Source organism: Haliotis rufescens, unplaced genomic scaffold (assembly GCF_023055435.1).
Source record: "Haliotis rufescens isolate VD_foot unplaced genomic scaffold, xgHalRufe1.0.p SCAF_1, whole genome shotgun sequence".
NCBI classification, from domain to species: Eukaryota; Metazoa; Mollusca; class Gastropoda; order Lepetellida; family Haliotidae; genus Haliotis; species Haliotis rufescens.
Genome location: NW_025963779.1, coordinates 22,851,007 through 22,862,444, shown reverse-complemented (window position 1 = coordinate 22,862,444; position 11,438 = coordinate 22,851,007).

Genomic DNA, 11,438 nt, shown 5'->3' with positions numbered 1-11,438 from the left:
TTTATTAAAACAGGATTTTAGATATCTCTTCGATCCGAACCTCCACCATGGGTGGCCCAGTCATCTAAGGCGGCGATTCGCTGTGCAAAGTTGCGTCCCTTAGGCACGCCAGAAACCTATGATTGTGGGTTCGAATCCCGGTTCGCCCCGATTATGTTTCTAGGTTTGTCAGCACCATACCCGTGCTCGTGGGTTTCACCGAAGTGGTAAACGTCTGAGACCTGCATCACTTCGGGCTTTCCTCCCACATTAAACTGACACGCCGTGATATAACTGGAATACTGTTAAAAGCGGCGTTAAACCCAGCGCACTCACTCCACCTGGCTTAATTTGATTGACTTCGATACTTTTCACTGCCCATGTTTGTCCAGGACAATCCCAATATGTAGTTATCCTCAACTTACCCTGATGATTTAAAATGAGTCTGCTGGCATATCCATTGCCAAAGGAAACAAAGTGAAGTATTTAATTGCAAGTACCGCCGTTTTTGAGCTGAACACGAGCTTGATGGATCACTCCCCATTATACAATGTAAATAATGTATTAAGTACCCTAAACAGGATAGCAAACAAAATGCAGCCAAAACAACAAAATATATATATTGTTTCAAAATGTGTAGAGAGGTTTTCATGCATTCGGAACGCACAAGTGAAGAGGAACCGAGGGACATTCTGTACAGAGTCACCCTCACCCAGGGATATTCTGCACAAAGTCACCCTTACCTAGGGATTTTCTGTACAAAGCCACCCTCACCTAGGGATTTCCTGTACAAAGTCACTCTCACCAAGGGGTATTCTGTACAAAGTCACCCTCACCCAGGGGTATTCTGTACAAAGCCACATTCACCCAGGGTATTATGTACAAAGTCACCCTCACCCAGGGGTATTCTGTACAGAGTCACCCGCACCCAGGGATATTCTGTACAGAGTCACTCTCACCCAGGGATATTCTGTACAAAGTCACCCTCACCCAGGGATATTCTGTACAAAGCCAACCTCACTCAGGGATATTCTGTACAAAGCCAACCTCACCCAGGGATATTCTGTACAAAGTCACCCTCACCCAGGGATATTCTGTACAAAGCCAACCTCACCCAGGGATATTCTGCACAAAATCACCCTCACCCAGGGATATTCTGTACAAAGCCACCCTCACCCAGGGATATTCTGTACAAAGCCAACCTCACCCAGGGATATTCTGCACAAAATCACCCTCACCCAGGGATATTCTGCACAAAGCCACCCTCACCCAGGGGTATTCTGTACAAAGCCAACCTCACCCAGGGATATTCTGTATAAAGCCACCCTCACCCAGGGATATTCTGCACAAAGCCACCCTCACCCAGGGATATTCTGTATAAAGCCACCCTCACCCAGGGATATTCTGTACAAGGCCAACCTCACCCAGGGGCATTCTGCACAAAGTCCTCCTCACCCAGGGATGATGTCGACTTCATGTCAGTCATTCCATTGGTCGGTCAAAGTTCGGAAAAGGTCGGTCAGACGTGACCCGTAATGGGATGTCCTTAGATCTTTGTTTAGCGGTAGAGAGAACTAAGATCTGATTTTAATGAGATTGCCCTCAACCAAGAATATTCTGTACAAAGCCAACCTCAACCAGGGATATTCTGTACAAAGCCAAAGTCACCCTCAACCAGGGATATTCTGTAGAAAGTCCCTCGATCTGCAGGGATCTCCCTCGGTTTATTCTTCATTTGAACTCAATCTATACATAGCAAACATATAACAGTTATGTCTTTAGGAAATGTACAGAAACAACTGATGCTACGTTAGTTATATTTCGTTTGGATCGAACCTGCGACCTCATCTGTAGCCTAGTGAGTATTATTTCTGGTATTTCTTGCATTTACACAGTCTAAAAGTTTTCCTAGATTTTGGTTAAACAGTTTGGGTCAGGAAAAGCCCTTGGACCTCAACCAAAACCTCACAGGCGTGTTTTATCATTTACGAATAGCCTATTTGCAAATAGTGACAGAACAATCTAAGATTTTAAACAATCCTTATGTGCAAGAATTCACCGGTCTTTGGACAATGGCCATCTCACATCAAGCACCTCAACTACCTCAACCACACCACACCTGTCATGTTGAAAGGTAATGCCTGGGCCATGACGTCGCAAAAACGGTAGAACAACAGGGCCGATGATCTCGTCGCGGTAGCGCTGTCCATTGAGATTTCCCTCTACCACTATAAAACGGGTCCCCTGTCTTGCTGTAACCCAACCCCATACCATAACGCTGCCGCCCCCCAACCGATCTTCTTCCATCACACAATGATTGACGTAACGTTCACCTCGACGTCGGTACACTCGAATCCGTCCATCGCTGTGGCTGAGGTGAAAGCGAGACTCGTCAGTGAATAGAACTTATCCCAATTGCATGGCCGTCCAGCTTAGACGCTGTCTGCACCACGACGTGCTTGACGGTGGTTTCCTGTCAAAATGGTACGTCTGGCGGGTCTTTTGGCGACAATCCCTGCACATCTGAGGCGACGACGTACGGTTTGTGAAGATATTCGTCGAATGCCAGGTATGCTTCTTGCAGTCACTGTTACTGGCTGGAATCGATTTCGTAGGTGTGTTGTTCGAATCCAGTTGTCTTGTCGATTATTGGTTACGCGTGGTGTGCCACTCCGAGGATGGGTTCTGACTGCATTCGTCTGTTGCCAACGTTGCCATAAATACCAAATGGTGTTTCTGTTGACGTTAAATTGTCTTGCAACATCACGTTGACTCGATCTTGCTTCAAGCATACCAATGGCTCGCAGACGCTTATTTTCGGACAGGCGTGACATCTCGTAATGTTGAATAATTGCGTAATTTTGTTGTTTTTTTAGTGGTTGTTGTCAGCACGATGCTAAACAATGCATATGGAATCCCGTTAACGCACATGTTTTTATACCCATTCATGGGTAATAAAATGCATGGGGCTTGCATAAAAGTCAACTTTTGTATGGAATGCATGCTTTTCTGTAGCAGCTGCGTTTTTGGGACTTGATTCTATACATGTACTACAATATTGACAACCAAACTTTACTTGTTTGAAAAATACGCTAAAATATTGGTGTCACAGGAACTTTTGTTGTTGAGTATATTTCGCCTTTCACATGCAGCAAAAACATAAGTCAATACATAGTATCAGTAATCACCACTAATATGAAATAAAAATGTGACTGACGATATAATTGGGTTATTATTCAATCCGTTTGACTTTGCATGCTCCCGTGACTCGGAAACGGTAGACGATAAATCAACATGCTACATGCAAGTTTCTCGGTATCTTTCACTTGAACCTTTGTTGATATTAAGAATCACCATTCAATGTTACGGTGAATATAAATGGACATGATTCATATTTCTGCGATATACACGCTGATAAGTTTCACTGTAATAAGTGTGTCCCACGCAATACGTCTATGGATATTGTCGATCAGCAAGATCTCCCGGGCCTCTGCAACAGGTGCGCGAAATGGGCTTGACAAAATGTGTTTCACAATAACATTCCTGCGTTTTTGAATATGATAGGATATATATAAGCAATAAAATGCTACATATTTTCGCTGTTAGTTACAAATTACATTTGGGACAGTGTTGCTTTCATAATACATTAATAGATTCTAGCATGATTTTAGAACAATTTCACGAAGCATTTCGAAATGTATTCCCAAAATATGAAGACCGCCCTGATTGCGTATTGATAATAGATTTATAATTGTTTAATTATTTACAGCTGTTTACAGGTTTTGAAATTTTAAGTTATATTTTTATATTTTGTAGATATTTTTTCCACAATGATTGTGTGTATGGACACTTAATATTGGGCAGTGGATCAGCCCAGTGTTACTGATGATTCAATGATTATCTTCAGTTTAAAGATAATTTATTCTGCAATTATTATCTTTCACTCTGAACATCAATTATGTGAATAAGTAACTATTTGATGTCGTTTAATTTTAGTATTCCATGAATAATGACTAAGTTGATCAGATACCTAACATATAAATACTTAACTCATGTGGACATTAATCTTGTGCATTCGTTTCCATTTGTTTCCAAATAAAACAATTCTAAAATATATTTGTAATAGGAATATGATACATTAATTACTTGTAACAGTACATGAAATATTTGTTTGTTTAATCACAAGAGTGAGTGAGTGAGTGAGTGAGTATGGTTTTAGCAATATCCCAGCAATATCACGGCGGGGAACACCAGAAATGGGCTTCACACATTGTACCCATGTCGGGAATCGAACCCGGGTCTTCGGCGTGACGAGCGAACGTTAATCACAAGAACCAGTGTGGCACATACGCTTGTAAATTAGCCATATGTTTAAATGAAAATGGTATCTTTTGAAAAAGAAATAGGGCATATTGACAATTCTTGAAGTTCTGTTCTGTTGGAGAAAAGTACATGGAAATATCCGACCTTATGCCATTCGTGACCAACTCGTGTTATTCCGGGACAAGCCGAATAGCGACCCGTGCCCCGCTCATGGCCATTTTTTGCGACCGGGTTCGTCTTAGCGCAAACAGGCATACCTAAAACAGTTGTCAACTCGTTGCGTAATGGTTCACATATTATTTCCCCATATATTATATATATTTCAGATGCAATTTAAAGCACATTTGGAAGTGCGGAATTATACAGTATGATTGAACTCATTTATCTGTGTCTTGGGTATATTTTTAGATGCAAGACATACGTAAAATCCAAAATCATTTCTGAGGGATTCTTTGACGAAGAACTTAAAATCATACGCGCCTTCTGATTGTTTTGTCGTATTTTCGCACATAACATTCATCGATAGGGGGACGAGTCTTCTTGCAGGTTACGGAAAGGGGCGAGTGGTGACGAATGACCTAATGCATGTATTTTTTTCTGGGTTCTCACCAATGAAATAATGTGTAATTAGTCTGGCAGGACTTTCCAGGTTTGTTACAGTATGCTCGGATGTCTGACAGTGAGCCTCGTGTCCCTGAAGGAACATGAACCATTGTGGACTGTGGCCAACAGGTTTTCGTCTATCAGTCAGTGTGATGTATAAAAAAATGAACATAAATGCAGATCATCACCAACTTTGGATCTGACATCCTTGAACATTTGATGGGTTTAAGAATATCCAGTCAGAAAAGGTCCTTATCACGTTCTGTTTGTCTCGGTCATCTGGTTGGAGTGAAAAGAAATGTACCTGTACACGTTTACTACCCTTGCCAGATGTATTTTTTCCAGTCAGCCACGCCCCATGACTTTAGTTCACCTTGTGTGGTCTATTTTATACATACAGGTACTGTTTTTCTTTTGTATGCAATATCACAGTATCACAACTTCCTGAGCTATTGTGTATAAAAGTTGCCCTGTCACCATGAAACAAGAATTATAAAGGAAAGTCATATTTTTAATCAAAAACATATTTGTCTTTGCTTGAATACACTTTAGTTAAGTGCCAGAAATTGTCAGTGTCATAAACATTAAATAAAAGATTTTCATAAGGACTTTTCTTTAATAGACCTAAATCAAACCATGTGACAAGTTAGGTAGAATTATAACTTTAAAAGCCCTCATTTCTGAGGTGTCCACATTTCACATTTTTCAATATTTGTAGGACAAAACGTGAGCCGTGCAGATCTGCCTGTTCTGTTAGTAAAACAAATTCTTGTCTTAGCATGTGAAAAGGAATCATTGGGACGAGGTTTTTTTATCCCACTGATTCACGAAAACCAGTTGAAATGTACAGTAGTGACTTTTGTACCCGAAATCTCTAGTATTTTGGTATCCAAATGGGTATGTGATATGGTAGATCTAACTAGAATAAATTCAAAGCGATACATTAATTTTTGTGTCTTAAAGTTAACTTACTATCACTTTCCTATATAAAAAATACATTTTAACTTAGGTTTAACCAACTTAACTGGACTCTTCTTCAGTGACAAAACGTAAATTTTCTATCAAAACCAAACTATCAGTTTCAAGGATCACAGTCATTTTCATATTATGAACTTGATGAAATATTTTATTATGTGTTCTGCTCATCTACATGAAAACATGAAATTAATATAATTATAGATCTATTGTCTTATTTTCTTAGGTACAAATTCACAAATTTTTTTGGTACAATTTAATTTGTTTTGGGAACAAAATCACATACAGATCCTGTATATATTTACACCCTCCATCCAGTCATCGTGTACCAAAATTTTAATCGGTTCAGAGGACGGGAGGTTCTCAGACAAAGTTTTCAACATCTTTAATATTCTAAATTGTTCTTTTTGTAATGTTAGACCAGTTACAAAATAATGTAGTTATTATTATCCCATATCAATATGTTATATCACTCCCCGCCGCCGTTGTTGTCAGAAAATATTTCGAAATAAATCGACAGTGGAACCCAAGCATTACGATTTCGGATTTAGACTTCCAACATGTCACGCACCTGCGGCACTCACAAACAGATATCAAACATCGGAGTGGAGACTGCTGCCCAGGACAAACATAGTAAACAGTTGACGATAGAATATAAATTACGTAATCTCTGATTAATCTTTTTTCGTGATTAAGCGACGGTAGTTTGATAAACCTTTGCATATTTTGCCTCGATGTGTGAGACGCGGTACGTGCTTCCGGTTTCAGAACGATAGATAAAATTGCAAGATTGATGTTCATGCTGTCAATGACTGGATTGTCTTGTCCAGACTCGATTATTTACATACCGCCGTCATATAGTTGGAATAGTGCTGAGTGCGGCGTAAAACAACAAACAAAGCGTACACGTTTACTCTGCTCCAAGGCCGATTACCTACTCCCGACAGACACTACTGATGTTAATGTTCACGAACCTCCAGCAATACGCAGATATCACGCATGCACCTCAAAACTCGCAGTAAAGACATATTTTATTTGAACGTGTTGCAGTTGCATAGCTAGCGAGTGAGCGAGTATGGTTTTACGCCGCTTTTAGCAATATTCCAGCAATATCACGGCGGGGGACACCAGAAATGGGCTTCACACATTGTACCCATGTCGGGAATCGAACCCAGGTCTTCGGCGTGACAAGCGAACGCTTTAACCACAAGGCTACCCGACCGCCCCGCAGTTGCATAGCTATGATCTATTGCAAGGGTCGCGAACAATACGTTTGGAATATAAGTATAAGGGCCCGCAAGTTTTGTACCTAAATGTTGCAAGCATTGTGGCATCACAAACGTTCAGAGCATCACTGGGGCGGTCGGGTAGCCTAGTGGTTAAAGCGTTCGCTCGTCACGCCGAAGATCCGGGTTCGATTCCCGACATGGGTACAATGTGTGAAGCCCATTTCTGGTGTCCCCTGCCGTGATATTGTTGGAATATTGCTAAAAGCGGCGTAAAACCATACTCACTCACTCACCCAATTACAAATGAAGAAGGTTGGATAGAATTATGATTTCACTTGAAATACCCAGCAACAAATATTGACCGAACTGTTTTCAAGGTGACTAGGTGGGAGTGTTGAGACAAATTTTGCTTTGATATTGCTGTAATATTGCTAAAAGCGGTGTAAAACCAAACTCATTCACTCACTCACTCAGAGGATCACTAAAAAACATAACAGTATGGCAAAGCATCATCGCGACATTCTTAACGCGGCGTCTGATGACCTTAAACTACAAATGAGAGTAGGCCCCCTTGGACCAAGTGGACAGTCGTTGGAATGTCATCCTCATCTCAAATATTACATTCTTATAGCAGCGACGTCTTTTTACAAAGCAGAATTTAGGTAATGTCCAAATTTTAAGCGAGTTATGAATACATTGCCACACTCGTTCCTGTTAGATACCGCCTTCGCGCTTCAAATACGTTGTCAAATGCGCCAAAAATGATTCACCTTTGATATAACTATTGGTGTTTACTGTACCTAGAAATATATCTTCCTATTTAAAGTGATTGCGAACGTGGAATATATGTTTACACACAAACGTACGTTAAATGCATCTGAACGCTTTCCCTCTAATATTCAACTGGAAGCATAATTATTTTTAGTTTTATTTATTGGCAAGACGCTTGTGATATGATCTTACTCTGCAGTTGGTTCTCAAGCGCTAATAACTTTATTAACATGGGGAAAATGAACAAAGTTTGACAAATATTTTATCACGTTAAATGCCACATATTAAGAATTGGTAATTGTGAAATAAGGGAATATTACAACTAACGACCACGTTCCATTGTCTTTAGACTGCCAAGGGTCAACCCGATAACGCATATCAGACAGGACCCGCAATTCTCATGGTGCAGGTCAGATAGAGTTTAGCAAACAAATGTAAAGCCCCTATCTCACATACACGATTTAAGAAATTGCGAACACGATTTAAGAAAAGTTGAAAAATCGTGTTGATTCGTGCTCGACCTTGTGGTTTATGCAAATTTCTTAACCAGACACGACCCTCATACGACCAAAAACGACCCTCATACGACCCTCATACGACCTTCATACGACTGAATACGACACTCATACGACCGTCATAAGATATTCATACGATACGACACGATTTAACCTCATTTAACACGACCCCAATACGACTGTCATACGACCAAACACGACTTAACACGAATGAACACGAATGAGTGCGCGACCTTCATACGTTCTAACACGATTTAAGGAAAAACGTTAACTCGTGTTCATTCGTGTTCAGATTCGTGAATGTGAGAAAGGGGCTTAAGACGTTAATATCTGTACCTGTATCTACAGCTGTTTATCATCCACCCTCGTCAAATAACCCTACCACGTATACATTCGCTGCATATCAACAACTGATAAACTATTATTCTTACTAAACTTCACTCATAAACACCCATGCCTTATCATCAATGCATCGGTCAAACTAAATTTTATAATTCTGTCTTCATAAAGCCACTAAAGTTCGCGATAACAACTTTATCGTCATTTTAATCAGTCAATGAGATTATATGTAGTAGCTATAAATACGGGCGACAGACAGTCAGACATTCTGTGGCTGTCTAATAAACTGACTGTTTATTCACTCATGTCACAAATACAACGGTCGCCGGACGATGTGGGGCCATCGGTGGGTTTTATCGATGCCCCGGTGTGCCACAGATTTTCGCTCGACGCCTGCTCGATGCTTGCCCGAACTCCGGTTGGTCACCTTACGACTTAATCGTCCGGTCACCGAGTCCGAGTATTGACCGATTCCCTGCAGATGACCTTTCGGCTATCCTCCGGTGACCATACCACACATGCTCACTAAATATCTGTCCGATCCATCGCCGTCAGGCAGGTGCGTGGAAGGTCACTGATGGGCTGCCGGAAGATGTGTGACAGATCCATTACCGATGGGGGTGTGGACAAGCGGTCGCCGCAAGAAAACAACTTCGAGTTATTTTCTTCCGATGTGTCCACCGGGGTGTTCCCGATGTCAAAACCATGGCCAATGCTCACAGATGATCGTCCGGCGCCCCGTCGGGTATCTCTCAATTTGCCCGATTTTCAGCCATTTCGGGCATCGTAAACTAATCTTTCCCGGCATCGGTGGATATGCGACTAAGGCATCAGGTCTTGTGTTGTTGTGTGGGTTTGTCGTGTATAGTGGTACCTCTGCTAAGCAAGCTGATTCCCAAACTTTCGTTATAATAACATTATACGCTAGAGACTCATAAACCTATACTTCCAGAAACCTTTATTATTAGTATCCATACACTTTCCCCAAAGTATGCTTTCTATAATTGACGAACTATGTCAAACCAAGCCAACCACGCCACGCCACGCCACACATACACTCCTTCTGTTATCTTGAGCGTTGCTTCAGTGAGCACAGAAAGGCAAATACCTTGACATTATATTTTGCCTATGGCTGAGTACATGAGTATTTCAAACTATCACAGTGTCCCAGATTGTGTTTTGGACGTTTCTTTATATAATGCTCTGCCTTACACATTAAAATGATGTTTTCTTATATATGAGAGAAATATATATAGGGACCGTGTACCTTATGTCCGTCCATAATAAACTTCTCATAGATGGTGATATGTATCTGCTCTCGTATCGTCCTACCTGGATAGTATACTAGCCATTGTCCACTACTGACTCGTGTAGGTTGATCCCTGACATCTTGAAATTTTGAGTGAGTGAGTTGGGTTTAACGCCGCTTTTAACAGTATTACAGTTATATCGCGGCGTGTCAGCTTAATGTGGGAGGAAAGCCCGAGGTAATGCAGGTCTAAGACGTTTACCACTTCGGTGAAACCCACGAGCACGGGTATGGTGCTGACAAACCTAGAAACACAATCGGAGCGAACCGGGATTCGAACCCACAATCATAGGTTTCTGGCGTGCCAAAGGGACGTAACTCTGCACAGCGAATCGCGGCGCCTTAGACGACAGGGCCACCCGTGCCCCCGACATCTTGAAAAACGTCTACTCTACCGTGATATCTTCGTCGTGATCATCATATTACGGAAAGGCGTGTTATAACAGTCATAATGAAGTTAACTAAGGTGTTGGTAATCCAGTCAAACTGGGAACGTTTTTGACCTTGATTGAAATCAACTGAAAATTGACTTTGAGGTGTGCTTTTTTTGTATTACTTGTTTCAAGTTATGGTCTTTTAAATCTGGGAATTGCCTATTTACATATGATATTTTTTTGTTACATTACTATGTATAACTAAATATGCGTCTGTTTTGACTTTTGTTATTGTTGTCAACGAGTATGTTCCGGTAAACAGGTACACTGGTGGTTTGCTAATGTCTACAGAACAAACATGTTTGTCAAACCAATCTTCTCATTCACAGATTGATTGATGAATGCGAAGCACAGTTTGGTATAAGAGGCAGCCAGGCTCGAAATACGCATCAGTCGGAAAGCGCACGTTAAATCTCAAAAGTAAGTAAGTAAGTAAGCTGACGTGGTTGATTCATGTCACCGTATCCCTATTCTGTAGATCGATGCTCAATGAGTCAATCAGTGGGTTGTTTGGTCCAAACTCGAATATTTTCAGTCCGCCGTCATATGACTGGAATATTGATGAGTGCAACGTTAAACAACAAACAAAGAGAGATGAGTAAAAAAGACAAACCTTTTTTTGCCAGTAGTACACAACATTAATATGTAAACATAGTTACCACAAACGAATAAATTTGTCTATTTCAGCGGAACAGATATGCTATTATTTTGTCGGCTATGTGAAATCAAGCAGCTAGCCCTCTCGTTGTATAATTTGATTACTTAAAGTATTGGGTATAGGAGGAATACGATCGGGCCAATTGGACATTTGATTCAAATCATTGAAATCCCTTATTAACCTTTCAGCTAAGTTTTATAATGAACATCAATTTAGCAGTTACTGATTATCCTAAAAACTGAGAAACAGTACACCAGTTTGCACACAGGACACTTATTGCAACGCCAACGAGGTGGCCTCGAG